Source organism: Camelus ferus, chromosome 6, assembly GCF_009834535.1.
Source record: "Camelus ferus isolate YT-003-E chromosome 6, BCGSAC_Cfer_1.0, whole genome shotgun sequence".
Taxonomy (NCBI): domain Eukaryota; kingdom Metazoa; phylum Chordata; class Mammalia; order Artiodactyla; family Camelidae; genus Camelus; species Camelus ferus.
The window spans coordinates 62,694,647-62,722,516 of record NC_045701.1 but is presented as its reverse complement, the minus strand read 5'-3'; the positions used below and the strand labels follow the sequence as shown (position 1 = coordinate 62,722,516).

Sequence of the window (27,870 nt, the reverse complement as noted above, 5' to 3'; positions counted from 1 at the left end):
AACTTAAAAAAAATATTCTTAAATGTTATCAGAAAGGGGGCAGGGTGGAACACTGCTAATTAATGGATGACCACAAATATTCTTCTATTATCTTCCTTATATTGCTAGCATATCTTGAGAAAATGAGCTTAATTAGGGCCCAGGCAACAGGGTGGTGGGGTGGAGAGTTCTGTGGCTTTGTAACATCTGTGGAATTTGCCCCACTCAACACATCTCAGTATCTAAATGCCCACTCTCAAGAAGTGTGGCTGCAGTGGGAAGTGAAATATCTTTGCATATGTTCAGTATATAAACTAAGCATGCACATCTGGCACTTAAACACCCTTTTCCTGGTGAATCCTGGAAAACAGCATAATTATACTCCTAAACAAATAACTCAGGAGCAAGATTGTTCCCTTGTTAAGAACACCAGGCATTATCAAAGTTAAAACTCTTTTTCTGTATCTTTGTGCCTTTAATCTCCACTGCCATCTCCAAAACACCTAAAATTACCTGAGCTGATGACTGGTGAGAAATCGTTCCAGCACAGCTGGTGGAGAAAAGAGATGAAAGCTTAAGCAAGGCATACTACCAAACCTTACTGAACAATGAACTTGTATAGCAAGAAAGTCAAGAAAATGGGCAGCCTTGCAAGCTACCCATGTTCTTCTGTGATTCTCTCCTGAGGTGACTCGAAGGTGTTTTGTCTTTCCTCTTTGGCACCATCGGTTCTAGTGTTTTCTCTGGCCTACAACATCCCACCTCATTCAGGCCCGCTCGCCTGGAAACCAGGGCTGCCCAGAAGGTGCCAGTGGGTTGGGTGGCAGTTTGCCTGTTGATTCCAGTCCCTGCAACGTGCGAGCCGTGGGACTGCGGGCTGCGCCTAGCCAATATTGCCGGGTCTGCCTAGACCACACCACGTTCGCAGACGGAAAGAGACACGGAGCCCGCGGGTTTGGGGCAGGGGCCTCGGGCCCAGTGCCCACTCCTCCTCTTCCAGCGTCTGCTCTTACAGCCAGCCAGGAGAAGCCCGCCTCAGAGTGCGCTTTCTAACACACCAGCCCCCGACAACAATCTGTGCCTCCCAAACCCGCCGCAGCGGGGGCGCGCCGCCCGGGCGCCGGCTTCGCCTACCCTGCGGCCTAAGAGTGTCTTTTAATGTATTTTAAAAACCTGACTGTATACAGTGGAGAAGCAGGGCGGGAAAGGGTGGAGGGCTTTTCGTGGCTAGGCTTGCCGCTCCGGGCGCACTAATTAGGCCGGAGCTGCAAAGCCAAATCCTTTCCCCGCCGCAGGGTGCTCGGAGTAGCGCACGGTTAGGGGAAGTGAACGGCGATGGGGTGCTGCGGGAGGCTCGGGCTTCCGACTCCTGCTTCTAGCTCCTCGGTCTCTGGCGGCCCGCCGGGAGGCGGAGGCCGCCCCCGGGAGCCGGGCGCCGCCCCCGGGAGCCGGGCGGAGGCCGGGCAGGTGGCCCAGGACGCGGAGGCTGATTGGCAGGTGCGGGAGTGGGTGGGGAAGGAGGAGGCTGGGCTTGGCGCTGCGGGAGGCTGCGGCCCCGCCTCCCCGCCCCCGCCGCGGGACTATCTGGTCCCAGCAGCAGCGATGTCCCCCGGCAGGAATGTCCCTCCTCAGATAATGTTATTTATATCTCTGGGCGGGTCCGAGGCTCGGCAGCACCAGGCGCCCGGCGGCCACTGTGCCAGGAGCCCCGCGCTGCCCTCCTTCCCCTGCGCCGCCGCCGCTGCCGCCCCCGGGCTCGGGGTGGCCGTCGCTACAGCTCCAGCGCAGGTGAGTCCCGGGAGGGCCCGGCGGCCCGGGGAAGCAGGGTGCTAGTGCGGATGCGCGAAGCTGGGGCGCGCGGTGCGAGCGCAGAGGAGGCGCAGGGCCCAGGGGGCGCGTGACGCGCGGGTCCCAGGGGACCGGGTGGGGGCCCAGCCCTGGGTGCCGAGCGTAGAGCCCGCGGGAGGCCCTGGCGGCTGCGGCAGCGATTGCCCCGGGACGCGGGAATCCGCGTGGGCTTCGGAGGCGCTTGGCGAGCTCGGCGCTTGCTTTGGAGAGCCGAATCCTGGAGCGTCGCCCGGGGGCGCTGGAAGGGCGGTGAGGGGGTGCGTGTGCTGGTACCGAGCTGCCTCCTCCAGGACTCCAACACGGGGACGAAGAGGGTTCTGCCTCTAGCCTGTCCGACCTCCGCACTGCCCTCTCTGCCTCCTGCTCCTGGTTTCTCAGTCCTGGGGCCGCTGAGATTACCTTCTGGGGAACTTGTCTGCGCCCTCCCCGGGCAGCCCAGCGCCTAGGCAGGGAGGACAGGACAGCGGAGGGGCCCGGCCCCCGGGCATTGGGAACGACGCGGATAGTGGCCGGTTGCAAACCCAAGGAGGAAAAATCAGGGTGCCCAAAGCCATCCTCCAAGGACCCCCCACCTTTCCTCTCCCAAAGAGTTCCTCTCCTCCAGGCTTCTACGGTCCACTCTCCTCTCACCTGTCTCACCAGTTCCTCTTCAACAACTTGGCCCTGAGAAATAGCAGAAAGTGGGAGAAATAACAGGAGCTTTAAAACAATCCCCAACTCCCACCAACTCGCCCAGACTTCCAAGGGTGGGGAAGTAGTGGTGGGCTTGAGTATCGTTTCCGTGACAACGAGCCCCAGGTAGGGTCTGGATTTACAGCCTGTTAATGTCTAAACCACTGTTGTCAGCGAACAGTTAGAGGTGCCAGGAGTTAATAATAACACGCTTAACTGGCTGAAGGAAAATGAAAAGAAGGCACAGTTTTCTTTTTAATTTTAGATACATCAGTGGGAGAGGAGGGTATATAGTGACAGTATTTTTGTACCCAGTACTCCTGTGAGGAGAGGCTAGGCTGTCACTTCCAGGTAGGAGGCAGCCGTGTAAAATCCACAGCCTTGAGTTAGTCATGATCTATATACTTAAGTTCCTAAGGAAAGTGATTCAGGTGGCTCTTGAATGAGAAGAGTCTGCCAATCAAAAATTTAGGCACCTCTATAGTATCCACTAACCTATTCTTAACTTCGCAGATGGTACCAAATTTTATTCCAGAATTCCCTCTTTGACCGTCCTCTGATCCTGCGACCCAGGGCAGGTCATTTCCTATTCCAACGTCAGACTAACTCTTTTGCTAGAAGCCCTGGGTTCCAGAATGTCTTTGGAGACTGTTTTTTTGTAAATGCAAAATAGTTAAGTGTACTGAATGCTCAGTACCCAATACAGCTAGGCTTGTACCTGCCTGGAGGCTGCTGGCTAGTTAGGAAAAGGAATATTAGGCTCACATTAAAGAGCCCACCAGACTTGAAACCAACTGACTCCTTAGAGGTGGGTCATTTGTACAGAACTTTATCACACTCTAAAGTACAGCTGAAAAACATAAGCTCTACATTAAGAAAACGTGGCCTTCAGACTGCCCCCTTAGCTGTTGCTCATAGCTTGATAAGTGGTCCAGTCAGAAAGGTTGGGGATGAGCCAGTCCTGTTAATCCCAAATTCTCGGAAGACTCAGTCCGCTCATGGAATTGAAAGCACCTCAAACCTCCCAGGCATCCAGGATGGGTCTTGTAGCACAGGCATATCAAGTTTTCCTGGGCGGCCTGCCCAGCTGAGAGCCAAGATACTACCTTTTGCGCTGCTGATTGCTTCTTCCAAGTGTTCTGAAGGGGTCTTCTAGCAGAACACCTGTTAGATGATTAGCTTTGGGGTAGGTAAAGTTATGGCAGGAGGCTCACTCCCACTGGGATCCTATATGACAAACAAAAAGTGACTTTTAGGCAAACTAGCTATGAATGAAAGTTTTGAACTAAAGTCAAAATTGGACAGTTCTATCACAGTTCTGGAAACAGGCCATTTTTTGGTAAATAAAAATAATAATAGCTTTCTTTTTTTCCCCTATCTTTTACATACCATTGCCTAGCTAGGTGCCTGGCTGGTGGTGGACACTTAATTAATCTTTGATGAATGAATGAAGGAATGAATAAATGAATGCTTAGAGTTTTCTTTATATTATCCTACTTAATTGCCACAATAACTCTGCAAGGTGGCTCATATTATCAGCATTTTACAAGTGAGAAAACAAATTCAAGGAGATTAAATAATTTGCCTCACGTCACACGTTGATGAGAGGTGGGGCCAGGATTCAAACTCAACGGTTCAGTTCCACCCTCTTTTTATGGTCTGACAGTTGGCAGGGGATATAGAAATACAAGTTGGGAAGATTGGGTTATAGGACTGTCTATTAGCTTCCAATCTTTCAGTCTCAAGTCCTGGGGTTATAATTCTGCAGACATCAGAGAAGCTTTAAAAATAGTACCTGAAGAAGGTATCGGACACTTACTTGCTCAGAGGTATTTAGCCTTGTCCATTATGTCCAGGTCATTGTTTCAAGGACAGAACTGTAATTTTGGCAGTAGTCAAAGCATGGATTTTTTGAAAACAGATTCTGCTTTCAGTCGTGGAAGAGGCCAGGAGGGCTTGATGATGCATGGGGACAGTGTGATCGGATGGAAGAGGACTATGAAAAATTCATGAGACAAATGCTATTGGATTGGGAAGGGACCTTAGAGGTCACTGAGTCTCGCCTTCTATTTGTGTAGCTACTTGCTTAAAGGTGAGACCTACCTGTAATTTACCTGGTTGTTTTGTGCAGCCAAGGTATGTGCCTCCCATGCTTCTTTCATTCTATCCATTTCTTTCCTGTCTTTCTCTCTCAAGGCCAGGGTTGAGTTTATTTCCTAAAGTCCTGCTTAATAGTAAACCACTGACGTTTTCTTTCCTTTGAGGGAGATTGTGAGAGGATATATTTTAGTGTCCAATACTTTAACCGTAGTGAAACCTTAAAAAAAAAAAAAAAAGAAAGAAAGAAAGAAAAGAAAAAGAAAAGGCAGGTATTGGAGACAGGAAAGAAGACATTGATGAGCATTCAGAGCATTCAACTCTTAACTCTTCCATCATCTTCCCATGCCTGTTAGGTGTACAAGTATATGCATTTTTGTGCAATAGATATCTTTAGACAGTGCAAATATTTTAAGGCAAATAATTATGTGGCATTTCTGGAGCAGTGGAGAAGGAAAAGACTTTGGGAATTATTGGGACTATCAGATACCTGTTTTATTCTAAACCCAGTCACCAAATTGCTCTTGAAGTGTGTTATTCCAAATTTTAAAATCAAACGCAAAATTATACTCTCTGCCCAACACCTGAAATGATAGGAGGAGGTTTCAAGTGAAATAAGGTACCTTTCTTAATTTTTGAAATAAGCTTGACCTGCAGATTAACATTTATCAATTGACTTGGGAGGCTCAAGAATGAAAATAACTGCGCTGTGTGGGCTGATGAGAAATTTGATTTTGTAATGAGGACTGGCAGGGAAGTTCACGGCCACTGGGTTCTGAAGTCTTGTGGATATTACTAGTTGAAAACTACTGTGGAAAGAAGTATTTTAAGAGTCATTTGTATTGACACAGTTTTTTTACAGAGAGTTCTTTGGTTACTCCTCCACTTTAGATGAGAAATCTGGGGAGGAACAGTAAATGCAGTGGTCTATGTGCCAGAATCATCACGGAGCACCTGGGTTTATCACAGAGAGGGAGTTTTTCCTCCAATAACCCAGGAGGTGAAGGTCACCTGCTTTTAGAGATGGAGATGGTGATGGAAGGAAGGTGCAGGAGGCAGTCAGGAGAATACCCTGTCAGGTCTGGCTCCACTCGGTGAATTGTCACCTCCCCTTGGTAAATATTTAGAAAACGTCATAGCCTGTTTCCCTTTGTCGCTGTGCTTATTTCTTAATTCACAGCCAGGCAATCCTAGTTCTTCCATTTTCAGTCAGCCTTAGCAAAATATCAAACCACCAGGGGATTCCCTCCCTGCCTGACAGCTCACACAGTCTTGAAGGTGGTCATAGACAGAAAATGCCTTCCTTCATGGATTGCTGGCTACCTTATGACATTGCCAGCCTCCTCGGCATCTTTCTCTTCCCTTCTCCTGGTGGCTGGAGATATTACAAAGCCATCGCATTTTCCTACCTCAGCGAGGCCTTTTCAGGCTTTGCCATAATGTTTCATTTCTACATTATACCTGTGCAGACCTGGCCAAGGGTATAATTACAAGGGCAATTAAAATCCAGACATATATCATGTTAGCAGTGGGGGCAAAAGTGGGGCTTCCTTTCTTCCTTTGATTTGAATGCTATAAATTTAGCAACTGAAAAGATACAGAGCTAGAAAAAAAATAGACTTTGTACTAACTGGGCTCAGATCTTCCAGGATATTTATGAAAAGAATAACAGGGCACCTTGACAGCTCAAGAACAGTAATTGCTTTGAATTATAGTCAGTTCAGGAGTTTCCTCCACCATGAAAAGAAGAAACTTGGATCATCCTGAAAATGAATAAATTGAATATCATTTCCATTTTTACCAGACTTAAATAAGGGTGTGTCTCATTTGAGAATTCCTAGCACCTCAAATAAAACAAAGCACACTTCAAAGACTTAAGAGGACTGGAAAGAGTTCCCTAGCCTCATTCTGTCCCTCTGTTCAGTTCCTGCCTGTTTCCAGAAGCCCCATAGGAGTGTTCAATCAGCTTCACCTTCTAGAATATCTCCTCAGGGGTGGAAGAATAAGAAAAGGCCTTTCATAATACTGACCCCAAGCCGTAAGTCATAGAGAGTTAGAGCTGGAGAGGCCTGAGAGAGCCATTTGAGACATATTCAGGAAGAGCAAACATTCACTACCTACTGTATATATTACCCGATTATATGCTGAGGATACAAAAAGGGTTCTGATGGAGACCTGCTAGTCTGGTAGGGGAAGGGACTTGGAAACAAGCAGTGATTCCACAGGGTGCCTGAGATAAAGCCCACAGGAGGAAGCGTCTGATTCCAGGCTGGAGAGTGTCTAGGATTTCCCTAATGGAAGAAGGGTGTGGATGGGGGATGTGGCCCTAGGCACGTAGCGTAGCCTGGCATAGACGTGCAGTAGGACGTGATTCGATTAGGGGACGCGGCGCAGTTCTGTGTGGCTGGAGTATCGGCCACAGTCCAGGAACAGACTGGAGATGTGACCGTAAAGTGGTTTGGTTCAATTTGTGAAGAAGCTTGAATCATTGGAGGTTCAAGTTGAAATCAGTGAATGTTTTGAACAGGGAAGGGACCTGCTCAGATCCTTGTTTAGACAAAGCTCACCAGGGTCAGTGAAGGGAATGTGAACTAGAGATAAGCCAGTGCAAGACGATGATCACGCATGATACATAGTCTGCTTAGTTTTCAGGAAGCCTTTGTAAGTGCATCATCGCATTTTATTCTACGATGACCATGTGAAGAAACAGGGACGGTGTTGTCATTCCTGCTTTACAGTCAAGGAAACAGGATCAGAAACATACAATGATTTGCCCAAGGTTCCTGAATTTGTGGCAGAACTTGATGTTGACCCAGTCGCCTAGTTCCAAGGCTGGGGCTTTGTCCAGATTTTCCCAGTGGAATAATTGAATATTCTGAGCCTTCTGGTTGAGATGGTGATTGCTTTCTTTCTTCAGCAGGACTTTCGCAGTCTAAGTTCATTGATTCTGGAGGAAGCGAGGAGGAAAGTTATTATAGTATTTACTCTTTAGTCGCAAAACCTTAAGAATGGCCCTCCAGTGTGTACACAGGTGATGTCACAAAGTATGAATTAGTGTTGAGCATCCATGTGGATTCCCAGTATGCTGTAGATAAGCAGTGGATATGCCTGTCAGTCGATGCTTTGGCTTTTTCATTCTCTTACCCCAAATATGCTGGGCATTGTTATGTATATGCCTCATTTGGGGCTTCAGAAACCTCTTTTTGTCCAGGTACCTTGATTTGTACTTACCTCAGTCTTCAACAGATATTTTTTGGTCTCTCATTTATTTGCCAGACATATTCTAGGCCCAGGGGATATAGCTGTGAGGATGGCAAAAGAAGTCTGACATCACAGAGCACACATTCTAGCCGAGTGTGACAGGTACTAAACAACAACAGACAACCGATCAAATAGATCATAATTTCAGGTGATGTCAAGAGAAAAAAAAACTGTGAAGGGAAGGAGAGGGAGGTGGTTCTACTAGTTGAGGTGGGGAGGTCAGGAAAGGCCTCTCCGATGAGTTCGTTGGAGCAGAGACCCAAATGAAGCAAGGGAGGAGAATGGGGATGTTTGGGGAAAGAGATCTGAGTTGAGTGGGGAGGCCTGAAGGTGGGGTCACTGCTGTGTCCAGGGAGTGGGCAGGAAGTCAGCATGGCTGGAGTGGAGGGAGCCAGGGGAGAGCTCAGGACATGACACTGGGGAGGAACAGGGTAGATCTCACAGGCTTGGTAGCCAGGCAAGGTCTTTGGGTTTTAGCCACACAATAGGAAGTTGCAGGAAGTTGTGGACAGGGGAGTGACTTGTTCAGATTGGTGTTTTAGGAGATCTTTCTGGTTATCCTGTGGAAGATTTATTGTGGGGGACAAGAGTGGGAGCAGGGAATGGAATGAAAGCTACTGCAAGTGGTCCAGGTTAGAGATAATGGACCAGGGTGACGGTGGGGTGGTGGGTGGTGCGAGGCAGCTGACTTCTGGATAGATCTTTAAGGTAGAGTTGATGGAATTCGGATATCAAAGATGGGAGAAAAAGAGTAGGATGACTCAACTGGTTTTGGTCTGAGCTACTAGAAGAATGAAAAGGCCATTTACTGAGATGGAGATGTGCTTTGTTGGATGTACTGTGGCCTATTATTTTTTTTGTTGTTGTTTTATTGAGGAGTTGATCTGGAGTAGACTCAGGCAGACTTTTCATTAAAATACATCAAGAAGGAGGTGTTTCATTGTGGGTGACTCATCTGTTTGTTTTGAAGTAAAGCCTCAGATGTGCAGTTAGTTCTCTCTGCTTTGTACCGTTGCTTTTAGGTCATTCTCACAACTTCTCTGCTATGTGTGATAGAGATTAAGATACGGCACAAACAAGATTGAGATAACATCTCACTTCGTAATTAGAAATGGTTTGAATTTGCTGGTTAGAGCCCACTTTTTAACACTTACTGGTTGCCATATTAAAAATAATTTTTTAAATTATAAAGTAAATTCACGCACAGGGTTGGGAAGTGTACCCACCCTGTACAAGGGTATACAATGAAAAGTAAAAGTCTTTTTTCCCCTACCTCCAGTCCAATTCCTAAAAAAGTTACCAGTGTCAACAGCTTTGTGTGTATCCTTCAAGAAAAATTCAGTGCATTTATAACCCTAGGGCCTGACACATTTTAAAGTCATAACTTTAACCTAGCAAACGCATATGTTTGGTTTCATTTTTGGTGACTTAGTGGCCTTCAGGTAGAGACTTCAGTGGCCTGGAGTCCAGCTTTCTACCAGTTGAGAGTCTTCCTCTCCAAAGCCATCCCACTTGGGAACACTGTTCATACAGTGCCCCTTCTCAAAAACCGCCAATGGTTTCTCTGTGGGTAGAGGTGGAAATCCAAACTCAGAAAGTTACTTTTTAAGAGCTATTGTAAACTGGCTCTGATCTCTTTCTACCCTTATCTCTTACTGCTTCCCATCACAACCCACTACTTGTACCAAGTTCGTCTGCTTCTACTTGCTGAGTCCTGAACATCTCTTCCAGAGTTTCCATCAGTCTTCCTGGAACACTCCAACCCCCAGTAATCTCTTCCTTCTCCAAGTTTGTTAAAGGGCTAGCTACATATACTACTAATTGAACATGATCACGGACTTCTTTCATTGTTATTTAACTTTTCTTGTGTCTATTATTTGCTCAACTGGATAACTCTTAAGGGCAAGAACTGATATATGAATTACATAAAGCCCTGCCTAATGCTTTTGCACATATAATTTCAGTTAGTAATTTTTGAAAGGTGCACTTTGACAAGTCATTCCCTAATGGAGTGATGCTGCTAACAGGGTTATAGTAATTAAAACTTCTCATGAGTGATTTGTATTCCATTACATATATATGCTGCATCTTCTTTATCCATTCATCATAAGTGCCTTGATGTGCACTTAGGAGGCTTCCATATCTTGGCAATTATAAATAATGTTGCTGTTAATAGTGGGGTGTATGTATCTTTTTGAATTAACTCTTATTTTGCAGTTGGCTTTATTCCTTTGATAACTATATAAGTTTAACAAGCTAAAACTCAAAACATTCTTAGAAACAATGAACATGTACATATATGTAAATTAAAAATATGTGCAGTATATTGTATATATGTATTTACATGCAATATATTGTATATGTGCAGTCAAATTATAACAATTCTACCTAATAAAACTGAAAAATAAAAAAAAAAAGCTTGTCAGATGATGGCTGCCAGCTCCATCTTAGTGGGTTACAAAGGTGTCCATTTCAGGGAATGACAATTGGACGCTGCTCCTTTGGATAAAGAACTTTCTAATGTGCTTGGTCTCACTCTCTCATCCCCTCTTCAGATGGCATTGCCTCTAAATGTTGAAAAGATGTTTTTAATTTGCCCCTAAATGACAAAGAACAGGTATTTAACAAGCATGGAAACCATTTGATTAAAAAAAACTATTTTAAATTATGATAGGTATATATAACATAAAAGTTACCACTTTAACTATTTTAAGTGTTTGGTTCAGTGGCATAAGTACATGGACACTGTTGTGTAGCCGTCTTCACCATCCTTGTCCAGAACTTTCATCTTCCAAAACTCAAACTCTATACCTGTTAAACACTAACTTCCTACACACCCCACCCCCTGGTCACCACCGCTTTACTTTCTGTCTCTGTGTATGTGACCACTCTAGATACCTCCTATAAGTGGAATCATACCATATTTGTTCTTTTGTGACTGGCTTATTTCACTTAACATAATCTTTTCAGGGTTCATCCATGTTGTAGCACATGTCAGAATTTCCTTCCTTTTTAAGGCTGAATAATATTCCATTGTATGTATTTTTTTCACATTTTGTTTATCCATTCACCCATTAATGGACACTTGGGTTGCTTCCACTCTCAGCTATTTTGAATAAAGCTGCTATGAATGTGGATACATAAACATCTCTTTGACACCCTGCTTTCATGTCTTTTGGGTGTATACTCAGAAGTATACTTCAGTATATTGCTGGATCATCCTATTTTTAACTTTCTGAGAAACCAAACCATGCAGTTTTAATATTTCTCCCTGATATTTGTTGTTTCCAAAGGGAAGGACAAAATTTATTGACATCCTCACCTTGGAGACCAAGCTGAACTTGAAAATTGTTCATTTGAGAACACTGTCTTGAGGGGATAGTTTGTCATCAAAGTTCTTGAATTTGTCCATACATTAGTTACCTATTTTTAAACTGCAGACTTTTAGAGGACAGGCAGGAGATGTTTAATTTGCTTTGTAGAACATGTAGCTGGAACTCAGGTGGGAAAGGTGTAAATATTACGACATGATGATTATTTCAGCCAAAATATCTCCTTGAGCTGGATGACAAGAGTCTGGATTGCTTCCAGCTCCTTTTCTCTTGCTATTTGCCCTTGGCAAAGAACCTTCTTTTTCTGACATTTTTTTCAGGCGTTGTGTGTGTTTGTGTGCATGTTTAATGGCATCTTAATATTTATTATTATCCTTAAAATTTCTTTGCAGATGTCCTTGTAATGCCTGAGTGTTGCCTCATTCATAGCCTTGCCTGACAGCCCCTATCCTTCACCAGATCCTGGGGTAGCACCCAGTGCTTCCTCTTGCATAGTTTGAGCACTTCCTCATTCCTTTGTTACAGGAAGGATCATCTTGTTTTCTGATTGTCATCTTGCCTTCTGCACCTTTAGACCATGCTTCTTGTGATGGAGAATTGTCTTACTCTTTTTAAAAATTTTTAAATATTCCTAGCATCTAGAGCTGTGCTTGGTACTTGTAGAGGAACTGGCTCAAAATAGTTATTGATTAAAAAATTGAAGAGTAAATTAAAAAATTAAGGAGTAAATACTTTTAAATGAAGCATTATTATAATAATTGCATAGTTATAATAATGAGTTATCACAATAGTGTCAACATTTATTATGTGCCAGGCACTATGCTGAGAGCTTTTACATGTATGTGTTATCTCTATTATTATCCTAATTAGACAGGTGAGAAAAATGAGGCTTAGAGAAGTTTAATTACCAAAGATTACAGACCTAGAAGATCAAAGCTAGACTTGACCCCTGGTGTATTTATTCTAGAGTGCTTGCTTGGAATCACTGTACACACCATATTTGTGTGGACATCAATACTCCATGGCTCTTAATTCTAAGAGTTTCGTTTTTTCTTTTATCCTGCATCTTTAATTGTCTGAAATTAGAGAGATAATTAGTTGTATACCTTTATATATTGCTTTGTATTTTCAATGGTTTAAACTAATAGGCTTAAATCCCCTGATTAGCTTTTAATAAATAATGTTCTGAATCCTACTTCCCGCATAGTTATTTGACATCTGAGGACGAAGATGCTAATTAGTACTGCACAATATACCCACTGTTATAATATACACTCTGTATTGCTGTATTAAACTGCTCTGGAAGGGGTCTGATACTGTCAAATGTGATGGCCTCCTTCTAGACCTAAGTCTCCACAATATTTGACTGTTAACCACTTTTGCTTTGAAACCATTCCCTCCCTTGGCTTTCTTTTTCTCCTCTCAGCTTGCTTACCATTTCCTCTTCTTTTTTTTTTTTTTTAATTGAAGTATAGTTGTGTTGTGTTGTGTTTTGTTGGTTTCTGGTGTATAGCATAGTGATTCACTCATACGTATGTATGTCTTTTTTGTATTCTTTTTCATTATAGGTTATTACCAGATATTGAATATAGTTCCCTGTGCTGTACAGTAGGACCTTGCTGTTTATCTGTTCTTTCTTCTCTTTTGGCTCCTTCCCCTCTACCAGTTTTTAATTGCTGGGCTTGCCGATGCTTCTAAATCCTTATCTCTACCCTCAGTCTCTCCTCTCAGCTCCGGGTCTGCTTTACAGCTGTCTGCTAGCTGTCTTATTTGGTTGTAAGAAGAGGTCTCAAACTCACCGTGTAGCATAGGACATCTCAGCTCCTTGCTTCGCCCCTAAACCTGCTCTTCTGCCTGTTTTCATAGTTAGGTTCATGTTGTCACCATCTTCCCAAGTACAAACCTCAGCAACTTTTTTGGTTTGTCTTCTTTTTACACTTTCACAGCCTGTTGGCTGCCAACTCCTATTCATTTTCCCTCTAAGAATTTCACGTTAGTTCCTTTTATTTCAATTTCCACTGTCCCTATTCTTATCTTATGTTTGAATATTTGGCCTTCAGTCTCTATCTCTCTAACCCATCTCACACCCTGATCTCAGATTATTTTTAAAAACATGAATCTGACTGAGTCATTCAACTGCTTTAAAACCCTTCATGAGTCCCCACTGCCCCAAAATAAAAGTTTAAATAAAGCAGGCAGGGACCTTCACAGCCTGTTGCAACTTCCCTTCCAGACTTCATTCCCTTTCCACTTACCCCACATTGGATGCTTATGACTATTTAAACTTGGGTACGTTTTCATGCCTCCATGACTTTGTTTTCTAGGCCTGGCATGTCCTTCTCCTTCCTCAGCTGTGAGCTCACACATACATCCCTTAAGGCCCCGCTCAAACCTAACCCCTTTGATGCTTTCCCTTTTCCCTAACCCGAGAAGGCACCATGCTCTCCTCTGAGTTCTCGCACTGTCACTTTTCACCTTGTTCCCTGGTTGGTCGTGTATAGCTCTGACTCTCCTCTGGATTATGAGTTCCTTGAAGAAGGGACATTTGTCTGGTACCCATGGGGATGCTGGTGCCTGACTCAGCGACTGGCTCATGTGTGGTGCTCAAGAAATGCTGGTTGAATTGGGTGACGGGGAAAGTTTCAAGAATATTCAACACTGAAAATAATCCCCCCAGTTTTGACCTATAGAAAATTATGAAGAAGAGTTGATGGAAGACAGTCGCTGTTGGTGGGGTTGGGTAAGGAGTTAAGAGGAATGCTCTAGGCCTGAGTGGAGGCTGTCTTCCCACCTCTGTATTCCCCAGTTGCTTTCCATTTATCAGAGGGAAAAGTAACAGCTGATTTTTAACTGACATCATCAGAACATGTCAATTACTAGAAAAATTTAGTTATTCATCAAGATTACAGTCACTCCCACCTCATTTTTCAGTGAATGTTTGACGCTGACCCTCAGAATGCAGCTATGAAAGGCTCTTTGAGTGGGTGTTTCAGGCTGATATACACAAGATCTGTTTTTTAAAGCAAAGAGTTAAGAAAAACATTTCAGAAAAAGACCCCAAAATTCCCGTATAGAGTTTTTTTTTTCTGGGTGCGTTTAACTTGTTTGTTTGTCCTTAAGGCATATCAGAGTAGAAACTAGCTTGCAAAATAGTACAGCGCTTATTACTTGGTTTGCTCTGCCCTCCTTTCTGCCTTATGTGGACAAAAAATGAGTTTCACCAGTGGCTGGACTCCCCAGAACACTGCTTGCTCAGGCCTTTGAGAGTGTTTTGTTTCTTTCAACAAAACTCTCTGTCATGGACACACTCCCACTGCAATCCAACCGCTCTCTTCCTTCACTGCGTTCTGTGCCCAACAGTTGATAGGAGCTGGTTTTTAGCTTCCAAAGGCAGTGAGTGGAGGTGCTAGGCATTTATAAACATGTGGAGGGGTTTTGAGATGAACTGATAAATGGAAGGCATTCAAAACACCTTGCAAAGATGTGCCTGGGACAGAGAGGGGCAGAGGACAACGTTAGGCTTCGTGCAGAGGACCTGCGGGGAGAGAGAGAGGAAGGGACTCAGCCAAGACAACTGAAGGCCCCAGGGAGTCCTAAGGGGCATAATGAGGCCAGTGGTGAGCAGACAACAGTCTGCAAACTTGATCCACAGGTGACAGAGTGAGGTCGACTAATAGCAGCTTCTAGAAGGTCTAGATAGAATGCCGTGGATGCCAGTGGTCATGATCCCGTCTCAAGGATTACTAGACTCCGTAGCCAAGGTTACCAGCAACTTGGCTACAGGTTGGTGGCCTGGCTGCATGCTGTTTGAGTGAACAGTCCTTTTTACTTTATTTTCAGGGGTGGTTTACTTTGTAGTATTTTAGCTGTGCTCTGGTATCGGTTTCGTCATTTAAAATCTAGGCTGCTGCTGGTGAGGGCAGATGAACAGGCTTTTCCTTTCTCTGCAAGGTGGATATGCACATTCTACACCTGCTTTCTGTGACTGCTGGGAAATCTTAATAGCCAGACATTTAACTTAAAATCTGAAGCGGGAAGGTCTCTCACAGTGGAGAGTTATCAGAAGAATGGAGGTGCTTACAGGCAAAGAGAGTGAGATACTGTGGTAGAACCAAAGCAGACTGCTACAGGGTAGGAAGTCTGTACTCTTTGCAAGGCAGGGACCCACGCCCGTGAGGACAAATGAGGTCACTTGCATTCAAAGCTGTGTGAAGTCACTTTGCCCGGGAGACTGGAAAAATACTCAACCCGCAGGTCGTTGGGTGAGCTGGTGGGTGTGTAGTAGAGCAGGTAACTCAGTACCATGCCCTCAATGTAGCAACTCCATCCGCAGCCTCGGTTTAGCTGCTCTCACTGCTTCTGACCCAGAAAACGATCAGGAAAATGACTGCAGTGAAACGCATCTTCAAGGTGAAGCTTTTAGTCCAGGTGGGGGAGGGATGTGGAGTTGATCCCAAGGGTTCAATACCTACTTCCTAAATGTGCTGGGAGTGAGCTCTGTTTATGCTCTGACCCAGGGGAAGTCACTTTACATCTTACCCTGTTTCCACAGCAAAGAGTGCCTTCTGCTTGTTTTGCATAAGCCTTCTGCCTCCTCTGCGGAAGAGGCACAGAATGAACTGGGAGCTATAAAACTCCTGGCATCATAATTCTTTGCAAACAGCAGTCTAGTGAGCAACGTATTTGGTTGGCCAGTGATGATCACAGTCTATACTTGGTTACTCTGTCTGTGAAGTGATGAAAATGCTCTCTCATTGAAATGTGAAGGAGGTCAAAATGAAAAAATAGTGTATGTATTTTCCTTTTTAAGAACCTAATGCTTAAAACAGCAAAACAACTCAGATATGTTCTAGGGATAAAAGGAACTCTCACAGTACCTTGCAGACTTCATCTAATAACCTAGAAATCTTCTCTGAAGCTTCAACATCTTCATCTGGTTCAACTCTCCAATTTTACCAATAAAATAGATAAAGAGGAGGGGAGATAACAAAGTTAGTTAGTTGCAGGACTCTACGTGGAACCCAGGTCTCATGATCCATTGCTTAGTCCTACCTCTCTCCGTATCTCTCCCCATCCTTTTCCTCCTCCCCGACAGCATTTTATTTTGCTTTCCTCCTTCCCCTACAGCTTTTAAAAACTGGTTTTAAAAAATTATAACATGAACACACAGCTGTGGTAAAAAATAATTCAAGCAGTACAGAACAGTGGAAGTGGCACTCCTAGACCTACTGCTGGAGGTAACCACTGTTAACAATTTCTCATATACCCCTCTAGAGATTTTCTAGCACATACAGACATATACACATAGATATAGGTATGTGTTTTTATAAGTGTATATATGTGCATCGGTATGTGTAGATAACGTATACACATACATGTAAGTATTGGTATATACGTATGTTTACATATGTATCATATATGCACACACATATATATGTGTGTGTTGTGGTTATTTTTCATACTGTACTGTAATTGCCCTTTTCACTTAATGATTAAAAACTTTGGATGTCTTTCTGTATCAGGAGATTATAAGATTGTCTTCTTTCATTCTTAACAGCTGCACTGTATCTTATACTTCTATTTCTCTCTGGTGACTTTAAGATGCGCAAGCAGCACCATGGAGTATGAGTCTGGAATTCAGAATGCCAGTATAAGAATCTCTATTTTATATGAGCATCCGGGGAGGGGAACATTCTGACAAGCTCAGATGGTTTGAGAAATCTGAGACCTTGCTTCTGTTTCCTGCTGCCGTTTACTAATGGGCCCCAGTTAGATGTCAGGTGCCATGCCTGGGACTTTTAATGCCTTAACTCATTTAATTCTCACAACAGTCTGTTGAGTTAGATATAATTCCCGTTTTACTGATGAGGAGGGTGAGGCTGGTCAAGCCAACTTTGCTTAAGGTCACATAGTCGACTGAGTGCCAGGCAACAGATTTGAACCCAGATCTGCTTGACTCCAAAGCCTTTTTCGTTGTCTGAAATCTAGGACACTAGGAAAAATGGTTATGGTGGATTTGAAGCTTAATGTTTTTCATAGCTTCCAAGTTTTGCTGTTTAGACCTAGCTAAGGGTTCACTGCACGTGGCAGCAATGATGTGGAGGACCACATAGCAGTAGGGCAGAGAGAGGATGATGTGGGGAGGAGGGACAAGAGGTGGCTGCACTTCAGGGCACATTATTGTCTGTCACATGCTAGGCTGTGCGGGAAACGCAGAGGTGATTGTCTGAGACACAGCTTCCCGCTATTGAGAGGCTTATGGATTTTCAATGGGACAGACTCATGCGAGACTAAGTATGTCACAAACTGCTCCAGAATCTCTAGGAAGCTAGGAGTGGTTTGGGCCAGGAATCCTGGGAAGGCAGCCTTCACTGAAGAGCAGTCATCTGAAGTGATCTAGAGACAAGTGCAAGTTTTCCACTGACTGAGTAGAGGAGGGGTCATTCCATGGAGCAAGTGGGGGGACATGGGACATAGGAGTCTGGTGTGGCTGCAGCAGAGGATGAGTGGGAGGATGTAGTGACAGAGGGGCCTAAGAGGTAGGATGGGGCTAGATTGTAGCAGCCTTGAACACCATGGAAAGAGCTTTGTAGTTTACATTTCAGGTCCTGGGGGCACTATCAAAATTTTTGAACAGGGACTTGATACACCATCAGCTGTGTTTCAGGACCCTTCAGAAATATAACAGAGGGCTCAAGGCAGGGCAATGGGAGTGGAAAGGAGGAGTTGAATCCAAGAGATTCCCAGAAGCCAAAGTATCTGGACTTCCTGTGTAAGGTTGGACCCTTTGCTGATCTTTGTGGGTCCTGTGACATAAAGGACCAAAGGTATTAAAATTTACCAGTGTCCCATATTAAATGTTTTTGCTGTCACAAGTATTTGAAGGGATTTTGGAATTATTCTTAATTTTGATTTTAACAGTCTTAACTTCACACTTTGGCTCCAATCAATTTTTTTCAAGTCTTAGAGTATTTTTGAGGTCCTTAAATTCACTTGTAGGTGCATTGTGTCCAAGGACACTGAAGTGGGATGGAGGAAGGAGCTGTTGACTATGATTTAGACTTTTCTAGCTCAGGTATCTGGGTGGTTGGTGTTGCTAATTTGTGAGATTTAAGTGTTAAAAGAAGGAGCAGCTCTGAGGATGGGGAGGAGGTACAAAGAAAACGTTCAGTGGACCATGTTGAGTGGGAGGTATCAGCAGCATGTTTCGGTGGAGCTGCTGCAGTGAATCTGGAAACCAGGAGCTGCTGGGACTAGGGGTGTCGATCTGACAGCCCTCAGTCAGCACAGAAAGGGGATAGGATCACATGAGGGAAAAGAACAGACTTTAACTTTGGGTAATGCCCACATTTAAGGTATGGGCAGAGGAAGAGGATCTAGAGAACATGATTGTGATGTAACAACATACCAAGAACAAAGAACCAAGAGAATCCAAAGCCATGGAAATCCAGCTTCGAGAAAAGGATGGTTAATAGTGTCTAAAGCAGGAGAGGGATGAGAGGAAAGGATTGGAGACGGCCACTAATTAGCCTTGTAGGAAGCTCAAGTGACCTGTAAGAAAGTAGTTTTAGTGGAGGGTTGAACTTGATGATCAGGAATTGGAGTGAAGCCATGGTGAGGAGAAGGTAGTGAATGCAGACTGCTTCTCTGAGAATTTGATAGAAAAAGGAGGGTTTGAGACAGGTCAAGGGAAGTTTCGGGGAACATGATTTTTGGATTGAGAGGGAGAGGAGCACTTGGAAAGGAAGTTGGGGTGAGAAAGGATTGGTGGATGGTGGAAGTCTCTGGAAGGCTGGAAAGCACCGAGTGCTAGCGTATCTGACCAGCCCAGGCACACCTGTGCCCTGACACTGATGAAGTGTAAGCTCTGAATGGTTGTTGAGCCCCTTCTGCATACAAGGCACCAGGATGGGTGTCCCAGTAGCATCCCACACCTCTGTGGGGCTGTGAGGTGACACTCACTCCTCAAGAACAGACTTTACGTTGACTGTTTGCTCTCTGAGCCTTGAGTGGCACCTGGCACCGGATGATGCATCAAGTCGTCTTTATCAGCATGCTGGCAGACTTACTGCATCTGTCCCATGACATCCTGAGACAGGCTCCATCACTTCTCTTTTCTTTCAAACATTCTGTCTCTATAGTGGGACCGCTGATGTAGGTAATGCGCATGTAAATTTGGAAACGATGTTATATGGCAAACATTCTTGTGTTCATTCACACTTTTTTTTTTTAACTGAAGTATAGTCAGTTACAATGTGTCAACTTCTGGTGTACAGCATAATGTCCCAGTCATGCATTTATATACATATATTCATTTTCATATTCTTTTTCATTAAAAGTTACAAGATATTGAATATAGTTCCCTATGCTATACAGAAGAAATTTGGTTTTTTCAATCTGTTTTTATATATAGTGGTTAACACTTGGAGATTCACACTTTTGCATCTACCTGCATGCCCTTCCCCTTTTCTCAGTGCCCTGCTGTCTCTGGTCCTGTTTCTCTTGAAAATGTGGACAAGCAAGTTTATACTGGGACTCCTCCTGGGCCTCTCAGTTCCGAATTCTGGGGCACCTGGACTTTCTGTAGAAGCAGGGAAAGAATATATGGTGATCCTTTAGGGGAAACAAAGGGGCTCATTCAATGAGTTGGTGAAAGATGAGTCTCCTTGTTGATGGAGATAAGGGGGCATCTTGTTTCCTGAAAGCTCTCTGGGTGTGAATGCACTTTCTTTCCTTGTTTCATGTCACTGGAGGATTTCCTTGATGCCCAATGAACAAGAGGGCTCTTAACTAGGAAGTCCAGCTCCTGCCATCTCAAACTCTATTTTTGGGAAGGGTAGAAGCCCAAGAATGAGGCCATATTTGCTGTAATTCTCTTAGATGCTAGGAGTGTGAAGTATTTTATTCAGTGGGAAGTATCTGACTTATGTTTTGGCAGTTTTACCTTTCCTTGTTGAGATGAAATGGGAGACAACTTTATACTCGTAGTGGTCAGGGACACTCACATTTTTCTTTTTCTGTTTCTTTTTCCTTTCTACGTACAAATGTAATTCAGAGTTTTACTCATGTAAAATATTGCAGGAATCCAGATCATAGAAAATGAAAGTTCCTCATTATCCACCTTCCTTATCCCCTAGATGATCATTCACTACAATTTGATACGTATTCTTTGAACATTTTATACACATACTAATAAAATGTATAGTTGCCATTTATTTTTACAGAAAGTGATTTATATTATGCATACTATTTAACAGTTTACATTATTTTACTCATCAACACACAAGGTCATCCTTCCACATACGCATACCTGTAGATTTTTCTCATTCAAAATGGTTCCATTGTATGGGGAAACTATACTTATTTAACCAATTTTTAAATAATGGCAAATTAGGTTGTTTCTTTTCCCGTGTGTTTTTGTTTTGTCTCTAATAATATGGTGCCAGGGTTAAACTGCTAGAGGTGAATGATCTAGTCAAGCTAAGGGGGCTAGAAAAATGAGGCCAAGTTTGTTGGGGAATGGCAGGCTGTCTCCCTGATTCCCTGCAGTCTCTCCTGACAGACAGAGCAGGGAAAGCTCTCTCCTGCAGCCCAGGGGAGTCACCTGTCCCTTCTCCTAGGCAGGACCCAGGCACAGACCTTTTATTATAAAGCATACTTAATTACACTGCCGTTTTGTTTTGCTTTCCCCCTTTCCTTCCTTCATCTCTCCCTCCTTCCTTCCTCTTATTAACTCAGTGTCCAATTGCAGCTTCCCCTCGGTTCTCTTCTCTTCCAGTCACCCATGAGTGTCCGGGCTCTGCACGCCTTCCTCTCCCACAGCAGACTTCCCACCACTTCTGACTTTGATCTCATTTTATCCCCTGCTCGTGTTTCCAGTTTCTCTAGATGGTGCCCTTGTTAGTATCCCCTGGCTTCCCCTGTAAGTCTCATCTGCAGAATATTTTAAATCTACTGCTTCCCCAAGTCACTTGCCCTACCCTTTAAAGGATTTAGATACAGACCAAGCTTAACACAGCTGTTCCTTTGACCCGTGTGCCTCGTACTTATCCTCACCCTCTGCTCACTGTACTGTGAATAGTAAATTTCCATTCCTCGTGAGGCAACTTCATCTTGAGTGGAAACTCCTGCCCTGTGTTGTGGCAGAGAGGGTACATGCTTTGGCTATGGTCTGACCTGGCTTCGAGTCCAGGTTTCAGCACTTAACTAGCTGTGTGGCCTCAGCAGGTAACTTAACCTTTTTGATCTCCATTTTCCTCTTCAGTAAAATGGGGAATAATGATACCTTCCTTGCAAATAGGATTGTGCTAGGGACTGGATAAAAATGTGTGTCAGATGTCTGGCACATTGTAAGTGAGCAAAAGTGATAGCTATTGTCATTATAGCTTGGTTTCTCTGTAGCGAATTTGTTAATTTTTAGTAAATCTCATTGTGTGTTATAAGGGGTCAAAGAATTAATGCATCCAAAGTCCAATTAGAAATGGATCTTACAATAATGTAAAATTTTTATCGCAAATATTTTTGCCAACTACTAGTTCTCCTATTCCTGGCAATAGTAAATAAAAATAATAAGTAAAATAAAAATTTAGGACAAGAATTTAGGTGTTTCTTTGAAGTCTCTTATGCTAGAAATAATTTGTATTTTCCAAAGAACGGCTGTCCCCATTTGTTCCAAATGGTTCCCAGAATCTGAATTTTTCTTTCCTCTGAGATCTAACAACTGAGTTAAGGGATGCTCTTTGTGTTTTGATCATTGCCACAAATGTGCACAGTTTCTAAAAAAAAAAAAAGACTTTCTCAGTTCATTGGAGTTTCTCATAGATGAAAATGGCAGTGGTTTTCTGGCACCCTCATAAATCGGTGTCCTCTGGTTGCTTGCGAAAAGGTGTGCTGCATTTTTGGGTCTCATACTCAGCATTCTGGAGTCACTTGATTTGGAGCCCATTCTTCATCTACTGGTTTATGGTGCTAATCCCCCATGGTGATGCTCTGGACCATATGGGCAAATGATAAGGCAATTAAAACACAGACTCAAATTTTCTTTGAGTCCCGAAAGAAAACTCAGCACTCTGTTCCCTGCACACAGAGGTAGTGAACTTGTCCAAGGTCCCACAGCATATCAACAAAAGCTTGTGCCAGCATTCCAATGCCTCTTCCACACTTGGGGTGGTGGTTGTCCCTCCTTTGATGCCCACTAGGGAACAAATTCTTGAGGACTTCTGTTCTTTAGGCAGAGCCCATCTCTTCTGAGGTGTTTTGAATTCCTGTATGGACAGACATTCCATAAAGCCTGGGAACCTTTATTTCCCTGAATGGAGGGATTAGAAAACTCAAGCCAGTGTTCATTGCAGCACTATTTACAATAGCCAAGACATGGAAGCAGCCTAAATGTCCATCGACAGATTACTGGATAAGAAGATGTGGCATATATATATAAAATGGAAGACCACTCAGCCATAAAAAGAATAAAATAATGCCATTTGCAGCAACATGGATGGACCTGGAGATTGTCATACTAAGTAAAGTAAGTCAGAGAAAAAAAAATACCGTATGATATCACTTATGTATGGAATCTAAAAATTAAATGACACAAGTGAACTTACTTACAAAACAGAAACAGACTCATAGACATAGAAAACAAACTTGTGGTTACGAAGGGTGGGGAACAGGGGCAGAGGGCGGTGAAGGGGTAAATTGGGAGATGAGGATTTGCAGATACTAACTACTACATATAAAATAAACAGTGAGGTCCTGCTGGGTAGCATAGGAAACTATATTCAATATCTTGTAATAGCCTATATTGAAAAAGAATATGAAAAGGAATGTATATGTGTATGTATAAATGAACCGCTATGCTGTACACCAGAAACTAACAGAACCTTGTAAACTGACTATACTTCAATTTAAAAAAAAAGAAGAGAGAAGAAAAGAAAACTCAAGCCATTCTCTTTGTAAAGTTTGCTCCTGCTAATCCTTTTGGGACAGGCTAGGTAGTACGATCTCTTCCTTTTCAGGTGGAAGAAGGCTTTGTAACAGAATTGACTTGCCCATAGTTACTTCCCATAGTCACTAGAAGCAGGACTGAATTTTCTCATCAGAACCTTGCAGCTCTTGCTCCTTTGGGGAACTTGGCTACATCTTGAGGGGCGTCGCGCTGAGCTTGCTTAGCAGATGGCTCAGAGGCAGGTCTGTGGAGCTGAAGAAGCTGGACAGTCTGATGCTGAGGGAAAGATCTCAGCGGTGGGCTCCTCCCTCCTCCCTCCCTGCCTCCCACCGGGTCTTCCCTCCCAGGTGGCCATGGTGGAGTGTCCTGGGAGGAGGCTCAGGAAGGGCTCTGGCCTGACCTTGTAACTTGAGCTTCAGGAAGCTCCTCTGTCCAGAGGTGAGCGGTGAGCTGCCTCGTGAGAAAAGCAGCAGGCCTGTCTGCTCCTGAAGCTGGGTGCCTGGAGAGGCCGCCTCCTCAGCCTTACTGCCTCTTGCCTGCTTAACCCGGTGGAAGGAGTAGACCAGCATTAGCATGTTGCTTTCTTTTCTTCCTTCCCCTGAACCAGGCGAGGAGGCTCCGAGGCCAGCTGGGCTGTGTGTGTCCCTGCCATCTGCCAGGCCTCACTCCTCGGGCCAGAGCCTGGGCTTCGGCCAGTGCTTCTGCAGCTCTGCCCAGCGTCCAGCCCTGCAAGCCTCTCGGTGGCAGGGTGGCACTGCACAGGTGTCCTCCTGGGGTCCCTCTCCATCCCTGCAGGGCAGCATGGCTGAGAGAAGCCAGGAAGGAGTGGGGCAGTGGTGGGGAAGGAGGTGTCCCCAAGTTTACTCCCCTGCTAGTGTTCAGACACTCACCACAGTCCCCTGGCTTTTTGCTTTGTCATGTGTTTGGTTTTTTTGTTTTTTGTTTTTTGTTTTGGGTTTTGTGGTCCCAGTGGCTGCAAGACGAATTGTGTGGAAGGTCCAAGTTTGGAGGCCACTTACTAAAAATAGCTTCCATTTCCCTTCAGCCAGTGACGTTGTGTCAGAGCGCAAGGGGCGATGGTGTCTTGTGATAGGCAAACTTCAACACAGTCTCTCTTTTTCACCTCCCTGAACTATAAAGAGCAACTTTTCACAGTGGTGTTGTCATATTTCATAAACACTAGCGTTGCCGTCTGGCGGTGGGTCAGGGTCTCTGTGTCAGGGCACCCTTATTAAACCACCCAGACTTTCCTTCTTCTCGTCGGCACCTCGCTGATGGTTGGTTGGTCTGTCTGTCTCACATGGTCTCTCCTCTTGCTGCTTTTCCCAAGCTGTTGCTGCTGCTGCTTTTTTGTCTTCTTCATTGCTCCTCAGAGTGTTCTGCTTAGTGGTGCATGGGGGCCACCCTTCTCTTCCATGGAGCCCACTGGTTCCAGGAGTCCCTGCTGTCACTTGACCAGAGTGGTGGTGAGCAGCGTCTGCTTTCTGGAGGGTTGCCGTCAATGAAGGGCAAGGGCCCCAGGATGATGTCATGCAGGCGCCGCTTCCTGAAAGGGGTGATCGCAGAGCCAGGCCCATCTAAGGGGCATCAGCAGCCCTTCTCAGCCAGCGTCTCTCCCTGTGCACAGAGAACTCATTTGTAGGAAAGTTTCTGGGGTGTGGTAGCACTATTATTTTGTTCACCAGGGAATAATACCACCTTTCTCAGTTTTCCCCTTGTTGAGGGGCAGGTCCTTGGCCTGGAACAGGGATGGAGTCTCCCGGCATCCCAGAGGATGGGATGAAGGGGGAGTGGGTAATTTGAGGAGCTTTCCTCTCACCCATGTGGCTTTTTTGGGTCCGGCCCTAGCTAGTGGGAGTTCTACAAGATCAGCTGAGGCCTAACTGATGTAGGGAGTCCAGAGTTGGACCCTGTGTTGGAGGGAGAAAGAGAAGTATCCAGTCAAGGGTCTGGAAAGTTTTGGCCCCGGTGGTAACTGCTAAATTTTGCACTGTGGGAGATCTGAAGTGCTTCTGAATCTTCAGTCCTTCCCTCTCTCTTGCTGTTTTCCTGGAGCCTCTAGAGACATCCAGGCTTCTCCCATTGGATAAAACTGTCCTTTGCCCACCCTCAAAGCTCCATACCCTCCCCCAGCCAACATTTGGAAGAAACTGGCTGTAATTATTAATTTGCTCTCATTTATTCCTCTCCCTACTTCCCTGGGCTTCCGTCTCCACAACTTTACAGAAATTATTCTCGCTGTGGTCACCGGTTACAGCTCACTGAAGCTGTCTGGGTATTCAATGCTGTTCTTTGCTCCCTGCTCCCCAAGGCTTCCAGCGGTGGTTATCTCCTGACTCTCCTTGTTCTTTGCTGACCCCTCTTTCTCAGTACACCCCAAGGAAGTAGTTCCCCAGGATCCATCCTCAGCTCCTATTCTGGATACCTATACCCTCTTTTGCGATAATCTTGCCCACTTTTGGTGTTTCTGCTGCTGCCTCTTTATGACTGGTGATTCTAAAATATCTCCAGTCCAGACTGTTTCCCTAGGACTTAAATATCCAGCCTCATTTCCACTGGCCGTCTTGCAGAATGTCTGATACTCCTACTGCTGGCCTTGCACAAGCTCTTTCCCCATTTGTTACCTAAGTCTTATTTGTCCCATAGATGTCACTTTAAAAGCCACTTCCTCAGGGAAGCCTTCCCATGACCCCCAGGCTAGGTAAGGCTTCCCCACTAACATCTGCCTAGTGCTCTGCGTCTTCCTCTGCAGTATTCTGTAATTTGTAGATTACAGATTAATTATTGCTAATAATTCATTGGCACTTTGTCTCCTCCACTGGACTGAAAGCACCATGAGAGCAGAAAGCATCTCTATTTGTTTATTACATATCCAACACACTACACTATGGCCAGTGCAGAGTAAGGGCTTGAAATGTTTTGCTTGTTTGGTTTTTTTTTTTTTTTTTTTTTTTTTGAGCCTGGAACAACACAGGCTTTATTCAATGGCCAAAGGATGGACATTCAGGACCCTAGTTTGAGAGCCAACTTCTCAACCCAATTCGGGTGGAGACACCAAATATATAAGAGAATGGAGGTAAAAGGGAGGGAATTGGAAAGAGTGGGGGCATATTCATGAATTATCTGAGAACAGGGGTGTGGTTTGGACCTGGAGCTGCTGCAGCTCTCCTTTTCAGTCCTTCTGTGAGCTTTTCCAGTTGTTGTCGTGGCATCAGCTGTCATGGCTAGATATATATTTTTGACCCATTGCAATCTTCATTCCTTCCCCTAAACTTCATCCTTCTCTTGTAATCACTGTCCTGGTTGATACACCCACCATCCACTTAGTCACTCAAGGTGGAGAAATCATTCTTGACTCTTCCCTTCTAACTCGCCATTTCCACTCACCCATCAATATCCTAACTAGCTTTGTGACCTGATCTCTCCTCACCACCTTGACCACCAAAACATCCTAATCATTTTCCCTGCCTGTAATCTGGTCCCTCCCCCTTTAAATCGATCCCTCCATACACCTACCAGAGGGATCTTCCTAGAAGGCAAATCTAGCCACTTCATCCATTTAGAACCCTTCACTGACTCCCCTTTACTCAAGTTCCTTAGTGTGGCATACAAGGGCCGGTTGTGAAAGGGCCCTTATCTGTCTCTCCTCCTTCACCAGGCTCCTGGCACTTCCCCATCCACTCCAGGGTATTTCTTCCTTCCTCATGCCTGACATATGCTTTGCCCCTACTTGGAATGCCTTTACCTGCCTTGCCTACCTCCTCTTCTCCATCTCCCTCAACTGTACCTGGATAACTCCTGTTCCTCCTTAAAGACTCAACTCTTATCCCTGCCCACCCACCCTTGCAGAGGCCTTCTGTACACTTCTGCTATGCTTCCATAAAGCCTTGAGTATTTCTCTCCACATCAGATTACTCTCCACATTATATTAGGACGTAGCCTGTTTTTATGACTGTCTCACATACTCATCTGCCAGCTCCTAAGGCCGGTGACCAGGTCTTAATCATCTTTGTAACCCCCATGTCTAGCACATAGCATGCTTTTCCTTTTAAAGGAAAGAATGACTAAGCTCAACACAATGGAACAGAGGAACAGATGACTACTGCTACTACTGCTACTGACATTAATAGGTATTTTTTTGTACTTTCTAGGTGCCAAGCATTGTTCTAGGTATTTCACATATTTGAAATCTTTAATCTTTACAACCACCTCAAATAGTAAATAATGTTAGTATCCTCATTTTACAGATGAAGAAACCAAGGCACAGAGACGTTAGGTTATTTTGTCCAAGGTTGCACAGCTCAATAAGTGGCAGGGTTGGAATTTGAATTCCAGCATTCTGCTCCAGAGCCCTGGCTCTTAATCCTGTCATTGTACTGCCTTTCCACAAGCAGAGATAACTTATATGGACTTTTTAAAACTACATATCTACCTTGTTGTTAGGGGCTAACAGGGCAAGGAATGGGTCTCTGGGCATTTCTGTGAGAAGTGTGTTATTACCAGGGAAATTGCGTCAAGTTCATGAGGAATATGGCAGGTAGACAGAAATGAGACCAAATCAGGCCAGCTTGGCCCCATGTTTAACACTTCTATCTCTAGTGTCTCAAAAACCACCTTCCGCCCTCTGGCCCTGGGAGCACATTAAACTCTGGCATCGTTAGCGCCTCAGAGCAGAGTTTGACAGGAGGAACAGACAGGGGAGCGCGAGGAAGAATTATGGCATCACTGGGAAAGGAG

The 27,870-nt window shown here is 44.5% G+C and overlaps 1 protein-coding gene across 2 annotated transcripts in view; it reads left to right on the top strand.

Annotated features, from left to right (window-relative positions):
* Positions 1-1,561: 1,561 nt before the first annotated feature.
* The window catches only part of SPTB (spectrin beta, erythrocytic), a 114,422-nt gene continuing 88,113 nt past the window's right edge, over positions 1,562-27,870 (top strand). For both annotated transcript variants that reach the window (XR_004320747.1, XM_032482187.1), the window contains exon 1: positions 1,562-1,767. The gene's annotated coding sequence lies outside the window, so the exon portion shown is untranslated. The remainder of the gene's footprint in view (positions 1,768-27,870) is intronic.